This window comes from Delphinapterus leucas, chromosome 6 (assembly GCF_059928025.1).
Source record: "Delphinapterus leucas isolate spDelLeu-1000000601 "Yukka" chromosome 6, BTC_Dleu_Yukka2, whole genome shotgun sequence".
In the NCBI taxonomy this organism is placed as follows: Eukaryota; Metazoa; Chordata; class Mammalia; order Artiodactyla; family Monodontidae; genus Delphinapterus; species Delphinapterus leucas.
In genome coordinates, this window is record NC_143134.1 from 14,803,510 (window position 1) to 14,824,289 (window position 20,780).

A 20,780-nucleotide genomic window follows, 5' to 3' on the forward strand; every position below is an offset into this window, starting at 1 on the left:
CTGTGCTCCGCAACGGGAGAGGCCACAACAGTGAGAGGCCCGCGTACAGCAAAAAAAAAAAAAAAAAAAAAAAAAAGCTTTAATTTAAAAATCAATCAGGAAGTCACATGTTTAATACAAATTAGGTAGAGGAGAATTAATCCTATCGCAGTGATAGATATCATCACCAAGTATGTGTGCCTAGTGAATTTGTCTTTTGCATAGGGATCTACATACTGAACAAACTACAATAATAATGACATGTTAGCTGATCAGGTGACCCTCTTTTTTTGAAATAGTAGCAGAAATATCCAATGATTTATCTCCTTTTTTTCTTTTTTTTCCAGGCTACAAAATTTTTCACATGGATCTCAGCAACAGTCTCCTAATTTTTTCTCTTGCTTGCTCTCTTATTCCCCTCGATTAACCCTCCACTGTGAATATTAAGGGGTTTTTGTTTGTTCTTTGTTAGTTTTAGTATACCAAATGATGTCACTTCTATTCCTAAGACTGTTCAATGCCTTTCCATTGCAACAGATTGAAATCCACATTCCTCTTCACAGCCGGCTCTAAATGATTTTCCACTGACAATCTCCTCAGCCTCATTTTTTCTAGTGTGCTTTTCCCCCATAATGCACCAGTCACATGAGCTGTTTCTTATCTCATGATTTCTCTACTTCAAACTTTCTTCCTCTGTGCTTCTTATGTCTAGTCTCTTTCAGCCATTAACTCAGAGTATAAATCTCTCTCTTCCTTTCTTTCAACAAGATTTCCCCTAAACCTTTATATTAGGATTTATTTCCTTCAGAAATCAAACTAGAATTTGTTTGTCTTTGTGTGAATACTCCTGGAAGGCAGGGGAAATGTGCATCCTTATGCCTGGCCCATGTCTGGCAGGTGGTAAATGAGCAAGAAATATTTGTTGAATGAATGAACAAATGCAGAAACTTTCTCTGCTCTTTAGTTCTTTCTTTTCAAGATTCCATTCTTACTAATCTCTTTTAACCTATTCTTTCTTCATAAAATTGTTTAGATTATAGTGTTCTTTCCAGGCCAGATATATTCCTTAGCCATCTAAAAGTAATCTTTGAGTTTATATGTGGGTCTTCAGTTCACTCTGAGAGTGCCTTATTTATAAATAAGATTAATATAATACACTCTATTATGATATTTACTTTTTTAACTCTCAGACTGTCATCTTTTCTCCGAACTGCAGTGAAAATTTGCCATAATTCCCTAAATGACTTCAAATAGTGGGATATTTGAAGCGCTTAATTGACTGGATATTTTGTTCTTTCTCTGAATATCTGGTCTCAAGTAGGCACGACTTGTAAAAGTACTTCCAAATTATTTCCTTAAACAGTTTCTTCACCAACAAATATAAGGTTTATAATATGCACCATCTTGGGAGCTTCCTGAGATATACATGTGAATGGGAAACAAATCTTGTCCTAGAGGAACTATAATACACATAGTGTGTAAGGTGTACGTGAATATTCATAGTATCTCATAGAATGTTAAGTATTGAAAGAAGCAAAGAGAAATGCTATGGGAATTCAAATGCATTACTTCAAAATAGAAAGCACGAGTAGATTAGAAAATGTTGATAGAGTGGGGAATATTCAACAAAGCTTTGAAACCAGTTCATGGTTCATTTTTAGAATTTGAATGAGTGGAAACTATAGCAGAAAAACTTTGGGGCGAATAGGATTTCAGTAACAATATTTGTGCAGTTAACTAATGTATTGGATATTTTACATCTTATCTTAATTTCTGCTCTCAAGATTCTAAGGTATACATATTTCTGACCATGTTTTAATAATGAGGAAACTGAGTTCCCATGATTTTAAGAAGCTTTTCCAATATCACACTATTATTATTTTAAGGCAGAAATGACCTTCAAATTGTATCTAACTTTTGAACAATTTATACTATTGGTATGAAAAAAAAGGATGACTGAAGGAAAATAGTGGTAAATAAGTTTGAGGCATATCATGGAGGACTGTAAATACTGGGTCAAATAATGAACAAATTTAAAAATTGTTGCTAAGTTTTCTGGTTAGTTGACAACATGTAAATGTGGTTGTAATGTCAGGAGATACCTTCACCCACTTGTTAATACACCAACCAATAAAACCTCCATTTCATACTTACACTCCTGAGGAGGTTTTCTCATCATGTAAATTTTTTTCATCACAGGCCTCTTATATAAATATAAGAAATATAAAAAGCTTTAAAACAAACAAAACCCCAAACACCATAACCTTAACTGATGTTTTCATTTTTCACCTGAGATGAATTATGAGTATGATGCTCATTCTCAGTATCATATATGTGTCATGATATGCTAAATTGATTATGGCAGTCAACTACAGATTGGAGTATATTGCAATATGTTATTTTCAAAATGAGTAACAACACTACTTCCAAACAAATCCAATAGAATATTTTCTCCAAAACTCTGATTTAATTTGAAAATGAAGAATATTCATATATATTGTTAAATATCCAGGTTAGAAAAAAACTGAAAATTTCAGCAATCCCTTAGCCTTACCATACTTTATATATTCATGCTGATTATCACTAAAATAATATTATTTTCTTCATTCACAGGTCAGCCACAGGACACGTACTACTACTAAACTTTAATTACTTGTGATTTGAAGTCTAAATATTCTATTATTGGTGGATAATACATAATAAGGCATATATCCATCTACACAGCTTTTGTCAGAAACAAAGTAAGAAGATAATTAGGGTGCATATACAATCATCAGAATACGTAGATATGCTATAAAAATTAATAATTTACCTCTATAGAAACAATTATAATCCATGAATTGAGATAACTAATAAATATTCTATGATTTTGACTATTAATTTCTAATTTCTGAAAATGAACAAATTTATATGTATTTTACAGGAAAATTATCACTCCCAAATTTCTCCAAAATTTCTTTAAGATTTTCTTAATGATTTATTTTTAGTATTTTTGACAAACTAAAAACAAAAAAAGCCCATTCCCCAAATACCTAAAGTATGAAGAAAAAAAAGCTCATCCCCCAAATACCTGAAGTATGAAGAAAATACTTGTTTAAAAAACCTAAGTGGTAAGCTGAGATTGCATAGAAATCAGAGGCCCAAACTGATGAAAAATCAGGAAGCTAAAAATGCAAATGAGAACTAAAACAGAAAAGATTCCAGTAGTAACAAGCTGATCCCTCTTGGACTGGAGTTTCAGTGTTTACCAGTTGCCCACTGAATTGGAGACAAGAACTAACTCAAAGACCTAAAAGACTTGGTTTTTTTTAACCAGAAATCCCTGGAATTGATAACCACAAGAAGCAATTGAGAAAAACTATACACATCCCAAAGGATTCTGAGAAAGAAACTTGTCTGTCCCAGCTTTAGCTTGGAATGGAGGAAAAAAATCTCATTGAAGAGTTATTTGCCAAAAACTAGCTCACACACAGTTTTGAACCAGAATTAACACCACATGTGGCCACATAAATGCAAGTTACAAATGTGTATTTAATTGGTGCTGTCAATGTAATATCCTTAGAAAACTGGCAGAAACAACTATAGTTACTTGCTAGAGGAATATATCTTAGGACCAAGTCTGAAAGAATTTCCTTAGATAAAAGTCCAAAGAACATATGCTCAATATCAAAAAACAAAACACATGAATAGACAAGCACCATGAGTTATAGTCAACAAAGCAGTTAAAACAGAATTACAAGTGCAAAGACTGTAGGCATTTGAATAAATGGCTACAGAATATAAAATAAGTGTGTTTAATATGTGAAAAGAACAAAAATATGACTAGGACTATAAAATTGGCCAGGTAGTTGTGAAAGATAGCCAAGAGAGTATCTAAAAGTTACAATAGCTGAAATTAAAAAAGCATTTGATAGCTGAAATAGTGGATTTAATATGATAAAATATAATTAGTGGGTTAGAAAATAGATCCAAAAATTTACACAGTATGAATCATGCAGAATAAAAGATATTCAAAACAGGTTTAAAGACACAGCGAAGAGATTCATAATTTCTTACAAACATTAGATTTGTGTTCCCCCCAAAAGAAAGATGTGTAAATTAAATGGAGTGTAAGTAAAATATGAAAAAATAATAACTGGAAATTTTATCAGAATGATTAAACACGAATTCTCACAATATAGAAGTGCAAAGTGTCCCAGTAGGACAGGTGGAGAGAAAACTACAACTAGAGTCATCTTAATACTGTTAAAGAAAAAATATTCAATACCAATTGTTAAAGCACAGTAAGGAAGACTTTATTCAAGGGAGCAAGGGGACTATCACAATAGGTAGAGGACCATTGAGATGGAATTTTGCAGTGGGGGAGAGAGATTAAACTCAACTTCGAGTACAGCATGGGCGAGTGGTAATTTATAGCCAAGGAGCATGGTGGGGGTGGGTGGCTAGAATATTACTAAGAGGAAACAGGGGTAAGGGGAGATTCTGGCTAAACCAACCTAACAGGATTCTTGCTATGGGGCAGGTCAGCCCACCTTAGGGCTGGTGGAGGACGAGGAACTTGATGAGATTATCAATGGTCATCAGATATTGAAGCGGGGAGGGGATTCTGATTAAAATGACTTAGAATTCTTGCTAAAAGTGGACAATGCATAGATGAACACAGAGGCCGAAAGTCAGGCCAAGTTGGAAAAGAGTGCAGGGGAGGCTGAGAAAATTTTGTCAATACAACTATGTATTACCAAAGACAAATAGAAGGTCTCAAAATCCACTACAGAGAAAAGACAGATTATTTTTTAAAAATGAAAATAAAGAGTAACAGCTATATATAGTTTATAAGAATCAGGAATAAGCTAAAGGCTATCTAGAAGGGTAAAACTAAAAGGAGGGGGGAAAGTACATCAGGTAACTGCTAACCAAAAAAAAAACAAAGCTGGTGTAGCCCACTAATTTTAGACAAAATTAAAGGAAATTACTTATGTACAGAGAAAGAGGGTCTCTACATAATGAAAAAAGTTTCACCAAATAGATATGAAAACTAAATTTGTATGCACTTAATGGATAATACAGCTTCAAAACTGTAGAGCAAAAAAAAAACAAAATCCACCATTATAATGGGATAGTTTAATATACTATTCAGTATCTGTTGGACCAACCTTACAAGAAAATCTGGATATGAATTTTGAAAAAATTCTTTTCAATGCTTTATATATAATATATATGTAATTAACAAATTCGTTCTAATGAATAGTTATACAATATTACATCCCAACATTTTGCAGTAATAAGCATTCTTTTTAGACCTGCATTGAACATCTATAAAAATTGAACATAATAATGTGGGCTATAGATAAGTTTCAACTAATTTAAAGAAGTGGTTATCATCTCAGAAAATGAACCCATGACTGGAATTCAATAAAATTAAAATGAATAAACATGCATTAAGAAACTTGTGGATATAAACAATGATATAAATAATAATTAAAATTTAAAAATAAAAATACTACATATTAAAAGAAGATAAACCTGTGGTTAATTAGAAATGTATAGCCTTAAATGGTCATAAAATAAAGGCTGAAAATTAATAAGATACAACTTATGATGTTGGAATGAACAAATGAATGAATCTCATAAATGTAGAAATAAAGAATAAGAAACGTAAGAACAAAAATAATTTAATGGAAAACAAATATGAAATAGATGATCAGGAAAGCAAAATGTTGTTTTTGAATTTTATATTTCACAAATTTAATAATAATATATTAGTCAAGTACTGGTAGGCAGAGTATTTCTTAAAAAATCAAGAAGAATAAAGACTGACAACCCAATAGAAAACAAATATGGAAAGATTTCAGGAACAGGAATTTTTTTAAAAAAAGAAATAGGTCATTTATAAAGTTAAAGATGTTAAACTTTATTTGTAGTTAAGGAATGCAAATTAAATGAGACACAATTTTAGAGCCAACAGATGGGCAAAGTTAAGTTTAATCATAATACCAATTGTCCCAAGAATGTGGATCAATGTAGAAGTTATACAGTGTTAATGAAAATATACATGATATTATACCAATTAATCTAACGGTTGTGAGCACGTTGTGTATTTTGTTTGCAAAAGGAAACTGTCTATTTTCTCCTTTTAAATTAAAATTCTCTAAAAAATTATTTTGAGTGGCATATTTTAGAATATTTCTTTTTAAAAAATTTTTATTGGAGTACAGTTGTTTTACAATGTTGTGTTAGTTTCTGCTGTACAGCAAAGTGAATCAAAGAATATTTCTTTTTTAAAGTCTACTTAGCTAAGAAGTTAATAACTATCCTATTTAATAAAAAGTGACATTGTTTAAAATGATTCACTAATTCTTTTACTCTTGAGTCTTCAAACTAAAGCTTCTTTTCCTTTCTGTAATTTTCCCTGCCTTTCACTAAACTTAATTGAAATGTAGGCTATGAGTTGTTTTACTAGAGAGGGTCCCACTTGACACTTAAATAAAGTGATTAGACTTAAACAATGACAAGTTCTTAAGCCCACTAGTTACTTTTCTGCTTTAAAAAAAAATGTATTGCAAAGGCAATATTTTATGCTTTATTGTTCACTCAAGTGAAAATGCAAATAAATTACCCAAAAGGTGGTTTATAGATAAGAGAGTTTGTAGTAACAACAATGCCTTTGAGTGTTTTTATAAATACTCATTTATTTTTCAGCTGGTAATATGTACGATGAACATTTGAAATTTTAGTTTCTTATGATAATTGTCTCTTGGCTCTCATGATCCCCTCAGGTCTTTTGGACTAGAATCCTTTTATCATTCTATCTACCTGAAGAATTTTGTGTTGCAATATGCCTACCTTAACGGCATCTGAGGTCATCACCAATCTAGAGCTTAATTAATATATTCAGTAGAGTCTCAGGGATAGACAGTTGACTTAAATATGGCTGTTGTGGGTTGAACCATATCCCTTGAAAAGAGATATGTTTGAAGTCCTAACCCCCAGTACTTCAAAATGTGACCTTATTTGGAGATAGGGTCTTTATAGAGATGATCAAGTTAAAATGAATCATTCATTAGTTTGGGTTCTAATGCAATATGACTGGTGTCCTTATAGAAAGGAGAAATTTGGACACAGAGATAGACAGGCTTAGAGGGAAGATGATGTAAAGAGACACAGGGAGAAGATGACCATCTAACAATCCAAGGAAAGAGACCTGGAGCCAATCTTTCTCTGTCAGCCTTCAGAAAAAACCAACTCTGCCAACACCTTGATTTTGGACTCCTACACTCCAGAACTGTAAGACTGTAAATTTCGGTTGTTTAAGCCACCCTATTTGTATTACACTTCTATGGTAGCCCTACCAAATTAATAACATGGCTCTCTATACCTTTTCTCCAAATTCCTGACTACCTGTCTTTTCCAAGTCAAATTGGTGTTGAAATTGATCTATATCTGGGAACAGGTGAAGGTTTAGGCTCAGAGGAGATCTTGATGGAGAGAACTGGTACAGACTCTTTCTTCCTTGGGATAGAGTAAAGTTAACCACAATCTTGGAAAAACCTGGCACAGAGATTCTTAGAGGAAATTTTGACATTGATGGAAGTTTGTCCAATAAGTGTGACCTTAGGGACTATGGGGGAGCTGGACTAGGTCCTCTGCTCCTGAAGTTGAGAATAAACTTGGAGACCTGGGAACAGGGAAGCTTTAGCCTGCTACTCAGCGGGGGACCTGCAGCCCCTCTGCCCCGCGCAGCTAGCTCAGTGTTGCAGAAACAAGCTCCACTTGTTTACTTCTACCACCAGATCTAAGGGCTAATAAAGAAAATAACAAACCATCTAAGGGATTCTAACAGCCAGAGGGAGGAAGATCCAGTCAGTACAAACACATTTCATGCCAGCAAAGTAGAGTTGCTGTAAGAGACAGAAAGCCACTTGAACAAACAAATAACACAAACACTTAAGGAAACTCAAGTGTATCCCAATCACTTGAGTTTGTTTTGAGGAACTATAACTGAATTAAACATTTTTAGGCCCGTTTCCTTGTCAGTTACTAACAGAGAGTTTTTCTCATTTTCTTCAAATTATGAAAAATCTGTTGACATCAGCCAATCAAATTAGTTTTTGCCACATGTACAGTTTTGTCAGAGTTTTGTTCCCTCATGTTTATTGGTGCTTGAAAATTTAATACTTACTATGTCACACAGAACATTGCTGTTTGAAAATTTGTTACTGTATCACATATATAATGTTTATGATATCAATTCTGTGGCTAAGAAACAATATATTTTATGTGCTTTATGGGTTACCATTAGAAATTTTGATTTGTTAATATTAACTTCGCCTCAATCTATGTAGTGTTTAGGAAAATGAAGAAGAGAGTTATAAGAGAACAAAACTTGTTAAGTCCTGTGAGTTGTCCTTATTATTTTTGGAATTAATAAACAGCTATTACGTACTTAACTCTTTCGTCCTCAATATTTGAATTATTCTCAGAATATCATGCTTGTTGTCTTTATAATACCAATTTAAACATAGAAGTACTCTTACTTAAAGATGTTATAAAACATTTATCTTAATAAGATTATGTATACTATATATTTCCTTTTTGAAATAATTTTTCCTATTATGATATCATTTATGCTTTATTTTGGCATTCATAATTTTGCTTTTAGGCAAAGCATTTTATCATAATTTCATTACAAAAGATTTTCTCCAGTCAGATTATTATATTTTCCAGTTAATAATTTCTTGTTTTTTTTCTATCTTAAAATAGAATTTTCCTACATGCTTAACTTCTTCAAACGTATTAACTAGTGTATTAGTTGAAAACTACTATAATATCAGAAGAATTATGATAATTTGCTTTGCAAAACTTCAAATGAGTTCCAATCTCTTAAGTGTTCTGTTTTATACATAATATATGATCTGTTTAGGGGATAATGTGATTCATTACACTTATGCATAATTTTGTGCTCTTACTTATCTGAAACTATACTGATTTATTTTCCTGAGCACAGTAGTTAGGTTGTAGCTGAGGGTTGCTTTTTTTTTTCTTTTAAATTAGTCACCATGCTATACTTTATATCCCCAGGATTTATTTTATAATTGGAAGTTTGCATATTTTGACCCCTTCACCCATTTCACCCACCTCCCAACCTCCACTTTTGGCAACCACCAATCTGTTCTCTGTATCTATGAGTTTTGTTTTGTTTTGTTTGTTTGTTTGTTTTTAGATTCCTAGAGAGATCATACAGTATTTGTCTTTCTTCTGTCCAACTTATTTCACTTAGCATAATGACCTCAAGGTTCATCCATGTCATTTCAAATGGCAGAGTGTCCTTTTTATGGCTGAAAAACATTCCTTTGTACGTGTATATATGTATTTTATATTATGTATGATTATATATATATATATATATATATATATATATATATATAAAACATTTTCTTTACCGATTCATCCATCTATGCACAATTAGGTTGCTTCCATATCTTAGCTATTGGAAATAATGCTGCTATGAACATGTGGGTTGCAGATATCTCTTCAAAGTAGTGTTTTCATTTTCTTCAGATACTTACCCAGAAGTATAATTGCTGGATCATATGGTAGCTCTATTTTTAATTTCTTGAGGAACCTCCACACTGCTTTACATAGTGGCTGCACCAATTTACGTTACCACCAACACTGCATGAGGGTTCCATTTTTCCACATCCTCGCCACAACTTTTTATTTCTTGTCTTTTTGACAATAGCAATTCTAGCCTGTGTGAGGTGATACCTCATTGTGGTTCTGATTTGCAAATCTCTGGAGATTAGTGATGTTGAGCACCTTGTCATGTACTGGGGCTTGCTTTTTACTTCAAAGCTGGAACAGTTGCAGCTTTAATAATTGTCACAAATTTATTTCGGAAAACGAATTCTTCTTAACTGACAAACTTTAACACCTCCATCCATCTACCCACTTAATAGATTTAGATATCCCTCCTCTATACTGTATGCTTATATCAATTATAGAATTTATTACATTTCAAATTTTTATTTACATGCTTGCTTCTTCAACTGAACTGGGAGTTCCTTTAAGGATAATATTGTCTTTGGTCTACATCACAGCCTTGAAACTTACTTACATACCTGACACAGAATACAGGCTAAACAAATGTTTAGAATGAATGAATGAGTAAAGTGTGTATTTTTATTAACAATTGATGTAGTATCTCTTTTGGTTACGTTGGAATTTTTAGCCAGAGTGACTGATTTGCCCTCATTTAATAGTAACAGAGCTAATAAATGGTCTACATATCAATTCAGCCTGTTTTCATACCAAAGGATATTTTTCATATTAAACAGATACTACTGAAACAGATGTTCCTCAATTAGGTGCCCAAAACAAATGAAACAGAGCTGATGCCACATATACAAACAAATGTTTCACAGTTGCAGTTTCAAATCTGTGGTCACGATGGTTAGTATTCTATTTGTGTGCAAAAAAATTTTATTAGTCATTTTCTGGACATGTTTGAAATGCTAAGTATCTGAAATACTTAATATGCACTTTCCCTTTCTTATGCCCTGGAGGAAATCCGTGAGAAGTGTAAATATTTTAAAAGGATTAATTTTTAACACCTTGTAGATTTTTTATTATTTGCGTTCTAGAAATATAATTTAATGTGAGAAAGATATTTATTTGCTGAGACACTGGAATTTTAAGGAAACTTCAAGACCAAAAAAGATTTTTAGCATTGGATATAACTGGTCTGAATTCAGGTCCGAAAATTGTCGCTTAACCTCCTTGTTATTTTGGACGAAATCCTTGTTCTAACTTAGCTTTAGTTACTTATTATAAAATTAAAGTTATGATATTTTATATATTTTCCTTTCCTCTTCAGTTTCTCCAAATAAGTCTGACTTCTTTAGAATTTCTCTTGAAACTTCCATAATTATTAACTGAAAAGTTTGTTACTCTATATTCCTATTTGATTTTATCTACTTAAAAAACATTTTAATGTATAAAGATATTTCTATTTTATTAACTTTTAAAATAATAGCTTTGGGGCTTCCCTGGCAGTCCAGTGGTTAAGACTTCACCTTCCAATGCAGTGGGTGAGGGTTCCATCACTGGTGGGGTGGCTAAAATGCCATATGCCTCGCGGCCAAAAAACCAAAACATAAAACAGGAGTAATACTGTAACAAACTCAATAAAGACTTTAAAAATGGTCCACATAAAAAAATCTTTAAAAAAATAAAAAATAAAATAGTAGCTTTATTGAAATATAATTTACATTCACATTATACAAATTCACTCTTTAAAATTACCTTTTAAAATGCACATTCCTCCATGTGCATTTCAGTGGTAATTAAGTTTATTCATATAACTATGCAACCATTCCCAGTATCCGATTTCAGAACATTTTAACCACTCAAAACAAAACAAAACAAAAACCCATACCTATTAATAATCACTTCCTATTTTCCCTGTCTTCTGCCCTTGGGAACCACGAATCTACTTTCTGTCTCCATAAACTGACCTATACTGGACATTTCATATAAATGGAATCATACAAGATGTGTGCTTTTGTGACTAATTTCTTTCATTAGCATAATGTTTTTCAGATTTGTTGTAATACATTGACCCTGATATCCTAAATTAGTTTGATGTCTAGCAAACATAAGTACTTATGGTTCTATTTTGTTTTTATCTAATAGACTTTATTTTTTTAAAACAGCTTTATGTTCACAGCAAACGAGAACAGAAGACACAGAGATTTTGCATTTTCCCCCTGCATCTACTCATGCATAGCCTCCCCATCATCAACATCCCCAGACTAGTACATTTGTTATAATTGATGAGCCCACATTTGAACATCATTATCACCCAAAGTCCATAGTTTACATTAAGGTTTACTCTTGGTGTATCACATTCTATGGGCTTGGACAAATGTATAAGGACATATACCTTATAGTATTATACAGAATAGCGTCACTGCCCTAAAAATCCTCTGTGCTCCACCTATTCATTCCTCCCTTCCTGCCTCCAAACCCTGGGCAATCACTGACCTCTGCTTATAATTTTGCTTTTTCAAGAAATTCATATGGGTAGAATCATACAGTATGTACTTCTGACTGGCTTTTTTCACTTAGTAATATTCATTTAGGTCTCCTCCATGTCTTTTTTATTTTTAAGATTTTTTCTGATGTGGACCATTTTTTTAAGTCTTTATTGAATTTGTTACAATATTGCTTCTGTTTCATGTTTTGGTTTTTTGGCCACAAGGCATGTGGGATCTTAGCTACCCAACCAGGGATCAAACCCACATCCCCCACATTGGAAGGCTAAGTCTTAACCACTGAACTGCCAGGGAAATCCCCCTCCATGTCTTTTAATGGCTTGATAGCTTATTTCTTTTTAATACTGAATAATATTCCATTGCCTGGATATACCATAGTTTATCCATTCACCTACTGTTTCAATTCCATTTATTTCTTCTCCAATTTTTATTATTGCTTTTGTTTTGCTTACTGTGGATTTAATTTGCTCTTCTTTTTAGTTTGCTAAAGTGGAAACTTAGAGTATTGATTTTAGATCTTTCTTCTTTTCTAATATATTCTTTCAGTGTTATAACTTTCCCTATAATCACTTTTGCTGCATCCCACAAATTCTGATAAACTGTGTTTTTATTTCCATTTAGTTCAAAATATTTTTAATTTCTCTTGAGATTTCTTTTTGACCTATGGGTCATTTAGAAGTATGTTGTTTATTCTTCATGTATCTTGGGATTTTCCATTATCTCTCTGTTATTGATTTCCATTTTAATTCCATGGTGGTATGAGAAGAGATATTATGATTTCTTTATATGTTAAGGAGTGCTTTATGGCCCAAAATGTGGGTTATTTGGGGAATTGCTTGATGTGAACTTGAGAAAAATGTGTATTTTGCTGACGTTAGAGGAGATAGACTGTAGATGTCCATTATATGCAGTTGATTAATGGGGTTGTTAGTTCAGTTATGTCCTTACTGATTTTCTCCCTGCTGAATCTATTCATCTCTGATAGAGGTGTGTTGAAATCTCCAATTCTGATAGTGGATTCAGTTGCAGTAGTAGAACTGGTGTAAAAAGACTGTAGTAATGCCATGGTGAGGTGCGGTCGCGTTACACATTCCTATGCTTAGTTCTCAGTCTTTTAATAAGCTTATGCCCTCTGGGTGGTAAACTTCACCAATGCTTCTCAGTTGTTTCTTTTTTTTACCCCTTAGGCAGTACAAGATGGCTAGAATGGTCTGGAGTTGGGTATTCTCTTCCCTCAGGTCAGTTAGGCTCTGATAAAACCCAAGCAGTTTAAATTAGGCGGTAGTTAAATGGTTTCTCCTGAGGACAAACCTTGTAAAGAAGAACAGAATGCTCTGGTGTCTTTAAAAAAAGGCTTCTTTCTCATCTCCCTGCTGGAAGTATGAGAGGAAATTTTCTCTGCTATTCACCCTGAGAACCTGGTAGAGCTCCAGGATGTAAAACTCACAGAAGTGTGGGACCCACTCCCATGATTCTGGGTCCTCTGGAGTTTTTTTTGTTTTTTTCTACAGGTGCTCAATTTTAGTAGATGGTCAGCTTCAGTAGTAATTATGGAATGCCAATGAAAATAAAAAATGAAATATTATTGACCTCAAATATACTAGCAACAATTAACATCCTTAGCATTACTAAGCAGTGGCATTCATCGCTTGTGAGAAAGAAAATTCAAATAATCACATAGAAGAGCAATTTGGTAATATCTATCAAAACTAACTATGCATGTACAATTTGACCCCTGAATTAGTCTACTAACTATACATCCTAGAGAAACTCTAACACATGCAGGCAATGAAATGATATTCATTACAACACTATTTTAAGCCCCACAAAATAGAGAGAAAACTTGTGTCCATCAATAGGAAAATGAATTGTACTTTTTAAATAATATTATACACAATGTTAAGTGTATGAACTGGAGCTCTCTGTACCAGCTTGGACACAAAGAAATAAGCTCTACCCCAGGATCTGGCCCTGCCAATCATCAGTTAGATAGATAGATAGATAGATAGATAGATAGAACATTCTGTCCAAAAGGTGCAGAATACACACTCCCTTCAAGTAACATGGAACATGCCCAAGGACAGACCACATGCTAGGCCACAAAACAAGTCTCAACAAATTTAAGAAAACTGAAATCATATCAAGCATGCCCCCTGACCACAATACTACGAGACCAGAAATCAACTACTATGCTGTACGCCTGAAACTAACATAATATTGTAAGTCAATTATATTTCAATAAAAAACAAGAAACAAGTTGCAGAAGAATATATGTAGTGTTACAAAATTTAAAGTCAAAAAAGAAAATAATTCGTTTAATAATGCAGTTATATGTAATAAAAGTTTACATGGGAATGATAAATAACAACGTGAGTACCATGATTACTTCTACATAGGGAAGGGACCGGATATTATGTGAGTGGAATACCAACCAAGGGGTCTTCAACTGTATTTTTTTTTTAACATCTTTATTGGAGTATAATTGCTTTACAATGGTGTGTTAGTTTCTGCTTTATAACAAAGTCAATCAGCTATACATATACATATATCCCCATATCTCTTCTCTCTTGCGTCTCCCTCCCACCCTCCCTATCCTACCCCTCTAGCTGGACACAAAGCACCGAGCTGATCTCCCTGTGATATGCAGCTGCTTCCCACTAGCTATCTATTTTACATTTGGTAGAGCATATGTGTCAATACAACTCTCTCACTTCATCCCAGCTTACCCTTCCCTCACCACGGGTCCTCAAGTTCATTTCCTACTTCTGTATCTTTATTCCTGTCCTGCCCCTAGGCTCTTCAGAACCATTGTGGGTTTTTTTAGATTCCATATATATGTGTTAGAATACAGTATTTGTTTTTCTCTTTCTGACATACTTCACTCTGTATGACAGTCTATAAGTCCATCCACCTCACTACAAATAACTCAATTTCATTTTTTATGGCTGAGTAATATTCCAATGTTTACATGTGCCACATCTTCTTTATCCATTTATCTATCGATGGACACGTAGGTTGCTTCAATGTCCTGGCTGTCGTAAATAGAGCTGTGATGAACATTGTGGTACATGACTCTTTTCGAATTATGGTTTTCTCAGGTTATATACCCAGTAATGGGGTTGCTGGGTCATATGGTAGTTCTATTTTTACTTTTTTAAGGAACCTCCATACTGTTCTCCATAGTGGCTGTATCAATTTACATTCCCACCAACAGTGCAAGAGGGTTCCCTTTTCTCCACACCCTCTCCAGCACTCATTGTTTGTGGATTTTTTGATGATGGCCATTCTGACCAGTGTGAGGTGATACCTCATTGTAGTTTTGATTTGCATTTCTCTAATGATTAGTGATGTTGAGCATCCTTTCATGTGTTTGTTGGCAGTCTGTATATCTTCTTTGGAGAAATGTCTGTTTAGGTCTTCCACCCATTTTTGGATTGGGTTGTTTGTTTGTTTGCTATTGAGCTGCATGAGCTGCTTGTATATTTTGGAGATTAATCCTTTGTCAGTTGCTCCGTTTGCAAATATTTTCTCCCATTCTGACAGTTGTCTTTTCATCTTGCTTATGGTTTCCTTTACTGTGCAAAAGCTTTTAAGTTTCATTAGGTCCCATTTGTTTATTTTTGGTTTTATTTCCATTTCTCTAGGAGGAAGGTCAAAAAGGATCTTGCTGTGATTTATGTCATAGAGTGCTCTGCCTATGTTTTCCTCTAAGAGTTCTATAGTGTCTGGCCTTACATTTAGGTCTTTAACCCATTTTAAGTTTATTTTTGTGTATGGTGTTAGGGAGTGTTCTAATTTCATTCTTTAACATGTAGCTGTCCAGTTTTCCCAGCACCACTTATTGAAGAGGCTGTCTTTTCACCGTTGTACATTCTTGCCTCCTTTATCAAAGGTAAGGTGAACATATGTGCGTGGGTTTATCTCTGGGTGGGTTTGGGGGCACTGGTGTGCCCTGTGACCTCACTTCTCTCTTATGAATTTAGGCAGAGTTGTTGATTTTTCACTTTGCTTACCTTTGTACTTGTTAGGATGAGTGGCAACTTCTGCTGGACCAGAAACCTGAAGTTTCTGATAGTCTTAAAGTATTTTAAAAGCCTGACCTGATCTTAATTTTTTGGGATTTTTCACAGCTTTGGGGATTTCTTGTCTTTTTTAATTACTGCATACTTTGGTCTGTAAAGAAGACTTTGCTTGAGACTAAATCATATTCATTTTAAGATGTAGGCATATTTAGGGCATTTCAAGAAGGCAGTAGGGTCTATATACATGTATAAGTGAATACTAAGGGGGAAACTTATTTTAAAGTAGAGTCAAGTCATGTAAATTCAATGATAAATTAGCCTCATTTCACTTCCTCAGTATACTTAAATATACTTAACTCTCTCTTGCTTAAAGAATTTAAATGTGTTTTTGCCTCTAAATTGAATAGTTCCTCTCTGCATTATTGACTCCTCTTGTCCTTCATGCCTCAAGTTGAATAATCACCAAGGAAGACCTTCATGACCAGCCTGTGTAAAGCAGGCACTATACCTATAACTTTCTATTACATCACCCATTTTATGTACCTCACAGGTGATGATTATTTATTTATTTTTTATTTTTTTATTCTCTGTCTCTCCTCCCCTAAGGTAAGGTCCAAGAGGTAAATACCCTCCTTGACTTCCAATCTGCATTTCCTGTGTCCTAAGATTCAAGAAAGACAGAATGAAAAAGAGAGACAGATAACAGAGAGAAGGGAAATAGGTGTTTTTCTATAATGTGGGATATGAAAATTTGAGAAGTCAGATCAGAGACAACATTTATGCTGATTGATGAAGACCAAGGTGAAAAATGGCAAATTTGGGAGTATTCCTGGCCTAGGCTGTGGGTCCTCAACATTATAAGTCATCAGTAGTTGGTGCAAACGTCAGCACCAAGGTCAGCTCCTGGGGCCAGACATTTGAATCTGTGAAACAGCAGATGCAGTTGAGTCTCCAGTAGGTATTGGTAGCACAGTTGACACTTGGAGGATAGCAACAACTGAGATATGCAGTGAGCAAAAGAAGAAAGAGAAAGTGCTAAAATACATGCAGTAGTCATGGAGACAACTCAATTCTTGGAGCACTGAGTATGACACTTTCAGGAATCTCTCAAAATTATCTAACAAGAAACTGGGGGAGGCTGGATTTCCTGAAGAATAAATAAGAACATACAGTACCAGAGAAACTTTACTTTGTAGACTTGTTTTTAACCTTTTCGTATTGTCAAATGAGGTTTAAGAAATAAAGGTTTCCTTCTGCAAATAATTAATTTTATTTATTTGTCCCTTTGAGAAAGAAATCAGGACACCAAAAAAAAAAAAATCACCACCTATCTCTAAGGATTTTCTGTACACAAGAGAATATAAAAATCTAAAACAAGTAATTGTTCTCTTTTTTTAGCCATAAATTAGGGGGAAAGTAGATATTTAGAATTAAATTGTTTTTTTTCTAGTGCCTTAAGTTCAAAGCCATGTTCTCTGAAACTTAATGTAGAAAAACATCATGACAAGTATTATTAACTCACTTTTCCAAATGTCCTCATATCCCAGTCATGCTATGTAAATTCCCCCCAGGGTAAAGCACATACAAACACTTTATTTGAGTGTCATCTTTTCTGTAGCACAAAGTGAAATTTCTAGCAACCCAGTATTGGCTATGAATGTGGGCATTGCTCTTGTCTCCACTCCTAAACAATAGACCACTGGTGGTTACTTAGGTTTTGTATGCCAGTTTTTCACAATTGTGAGAAAAGGGTTTCAGCTTGGTCACAGAGTTTCACAAATAAATGTTGAGTAGATACCTTGGTCATTGCTCTTAAATTTTTGTTCCTTACTTTGTGTAAATACCTGTGGTGAGTAAGGTTGTGAGTTTTCTTGTGTCTTACACTAATCTATATCATACAGAATATATTCTTTCTTAAAATGACTTTAATATAGTTAATGTGATCTACCATTTCTCTCTACAGAGAATCACTTCAACAGTACTTGAAGACCATGCATTACTTTCAAGGCCTAGGATCACATGATGTTGAACCATAATTTTTCATCCAAGTCTTATACCTTGCACCTAGATAGTATTAAAATTTCATATTTTCTTAGATCTAGGGGCTGACAAAACCTTAAAACAGTTTCAGGTAAAATTATGTTTTATGTTTATAGATGAAGCCTAAAATCAAATTTATTGTTAAATCTTGACATTTATCTAAGAGGAGATTCAATTTAGAAATAGCTAAAGGAGGGCTTCCCTGGTGGCACAGTGGTTGAGAGTCCGCCTGCCGATGCAGGGGACACAGGTTCATGCCCCGGTCCGGGAAGATCCCACATGCCACGGAGTGGCTGGGCCCGTGAGCCGTGGCCGCTAAGCCTGCACGTCCGGAGCCTGTGCTCCGCAACGGGAGAGGCCACAACAGTGAGAGGCCCGCGTACCGCAAAAAGAAAAAAAAAAAAAAGAAATAGTTAAAGAGTATTTCTGAAATTAGAGATGAGATTTGAGGGTCAAACGTAAAGAGGATACCTTTTATTTTTCAGTCATTTTCTTTTTCCCAGTGTTGCTCTAGGTAAAACAGGTGCATATTATAGTTATTGTTGGATTTTCTCCAATTTATGACATTATGTATTTTACATTCCTGTAAAACTGTCTGTGAGAATAGGGATTTTATATCTAGAAAGTAAGAATGATATTTATAAATCTACAAGGCAGGACCTATAAACTAATATTTCTTGCTCAAAAAGATCTCATAAATTATATATAGCAGATACATGAATACTTACTTTCCTTTCAACTATGCTCACATTAAAACATGAATCTTTAGCCTTCTTTAATTTTTCCTCAAAATATATATATATATAAATATATAAATGTTTTCTACTTTTAGAGCAAATATAGTAGCATAATATTATGCCTATGAGGATAAGACAGTATAAATATCAAAAGAAATAAATGAATTACTGTTTATGTGCATAGCCACATCTTTTAGGACAACAGACAGTCACAATATAAATTTAAATAAGTGATCATGTCTCATATCAGAACTGTTTTAGCCTGAAGATTGTGATGCATTGTCATTTACAGTAACAACTGCTTCCTTAACAAACTGAAAGAAATTTTATTTTTTTCCTCCTTAATCAACAGAAAGTCATGGATCCAAAAAGAAATATACACCACAAACTGGAAATCATGACCTGTATGCCATGTTCCTGGAGCTGGAAGTTTGGACAGATCATATTTTCACAGCAGGAGTGCTGTCTGTCTGAGAGTCCTTGGCTCAAGTGGAGGTTTCAATATACCCAATTCTCAGACTACATGCATGGCAATTCTACAGCACTGCATAGCAGCAAGCCATGGTCTCCTTCCTCTTAATGGACCTTTACTGCTCAAAGTCTACCACTCCCAAGACCTGTGTTTGGGATAACTGTAGCCCCAAAATGTGTTCACACAAGCACTGGGCTTTAGTTATTGTACCTGAACTACACAGTAGGTGTCCTGCCTGCTTGATGGACTTTTTGCCTCTTGATCTTGGCTACCAGTGTCATGTCTTGTTAAAACAACAACTTGATCACAAACTTCAAACCAGTTGAATTTCTCAAACCACTTGAAATCCAGCCCTAATTCATGCACCCCTCTGTAACAAATTTGACTAAATGCTTCCAGACTTTTACCCCACTCCCTGAGCCATGTCTTTTTCCAGAATTTTTTTTCATGTTTTCAGAGAACATTTATTAAATGTTCATGACACTTCGTTAAATAGAAAAATGTGAGTTACCAGACTGTGTGTTTGGACTAAATGTTTCTATTCCTCTCCCCACAACCAAAATTCATATGCTGAAGCTCTAGCTCCCCAGTGTGATGGTTTTGGAGGTGGGGCTTTGGGGAGGTAATTAGGTTTAGATGAAGTCATGAGGATGGCGTCCCATGCTGGGATTAGCGCCCTTATAAGAAGAGGAAGAAAGATCAGAACTCTCACATTGCACCACGGAAGGACACAGCAAGAAGGAAGCTATGTAGTAGCCAGAAAGAGGGCCTTCGCCAGGAACTGAATTTGCCAACACCTTGATTTTGGACTTCTCAGCCTTCAGAACTGTGAGAAACAAATGTCTGTTGCTTAAACTACCTAGTCTGTAGTATTTTGTTACATTAACCCAAGCAGACTGACATAGTATGCATACTGTGTTCCCGTGTTCTTCCAGTATTTTTTTGCATGAATCTTCGTCAAGGATGCCTAGATTAGAACTCCCTTTGAATCCTAGCTGCTTAATCCACTGATGCCCTGTGTGCCTGACTTTAAACTTTTTCTCTAGAAGGTTTTTAAAAATTAAGAAATCTCTACTTTTTAGGGTTTATTCCAAAGACACGTGAACCTAGCTAATATAAAACTAGGACATTTGCATTATGGTGGGAAGTATCATAATCTTAACACATACTTGATAAACTATTTTAAAAAAAGCAAACATTAATTGTGTGTGTACTATATTTCAGGCACTGAGTTAAAATTTCACACACTTTATCTCATTTACTCTATCAAGAGCCCATGAAGGAGTTGCCAGTATTATTTCCATAATATAGAAGAAGAAAGCAAGACTTAGAGATGTTAAAAACAAGACAGCAGACCCAGAATGGAGTTGCTTATGCTAAACCCTGTGTCACCAAGTTAAGACTTAACCTAATTACAGTTTCTGCTTCAATAGAATCTTAAAACCAGTCAATCAGAAATCACCTGATCAACACTAGT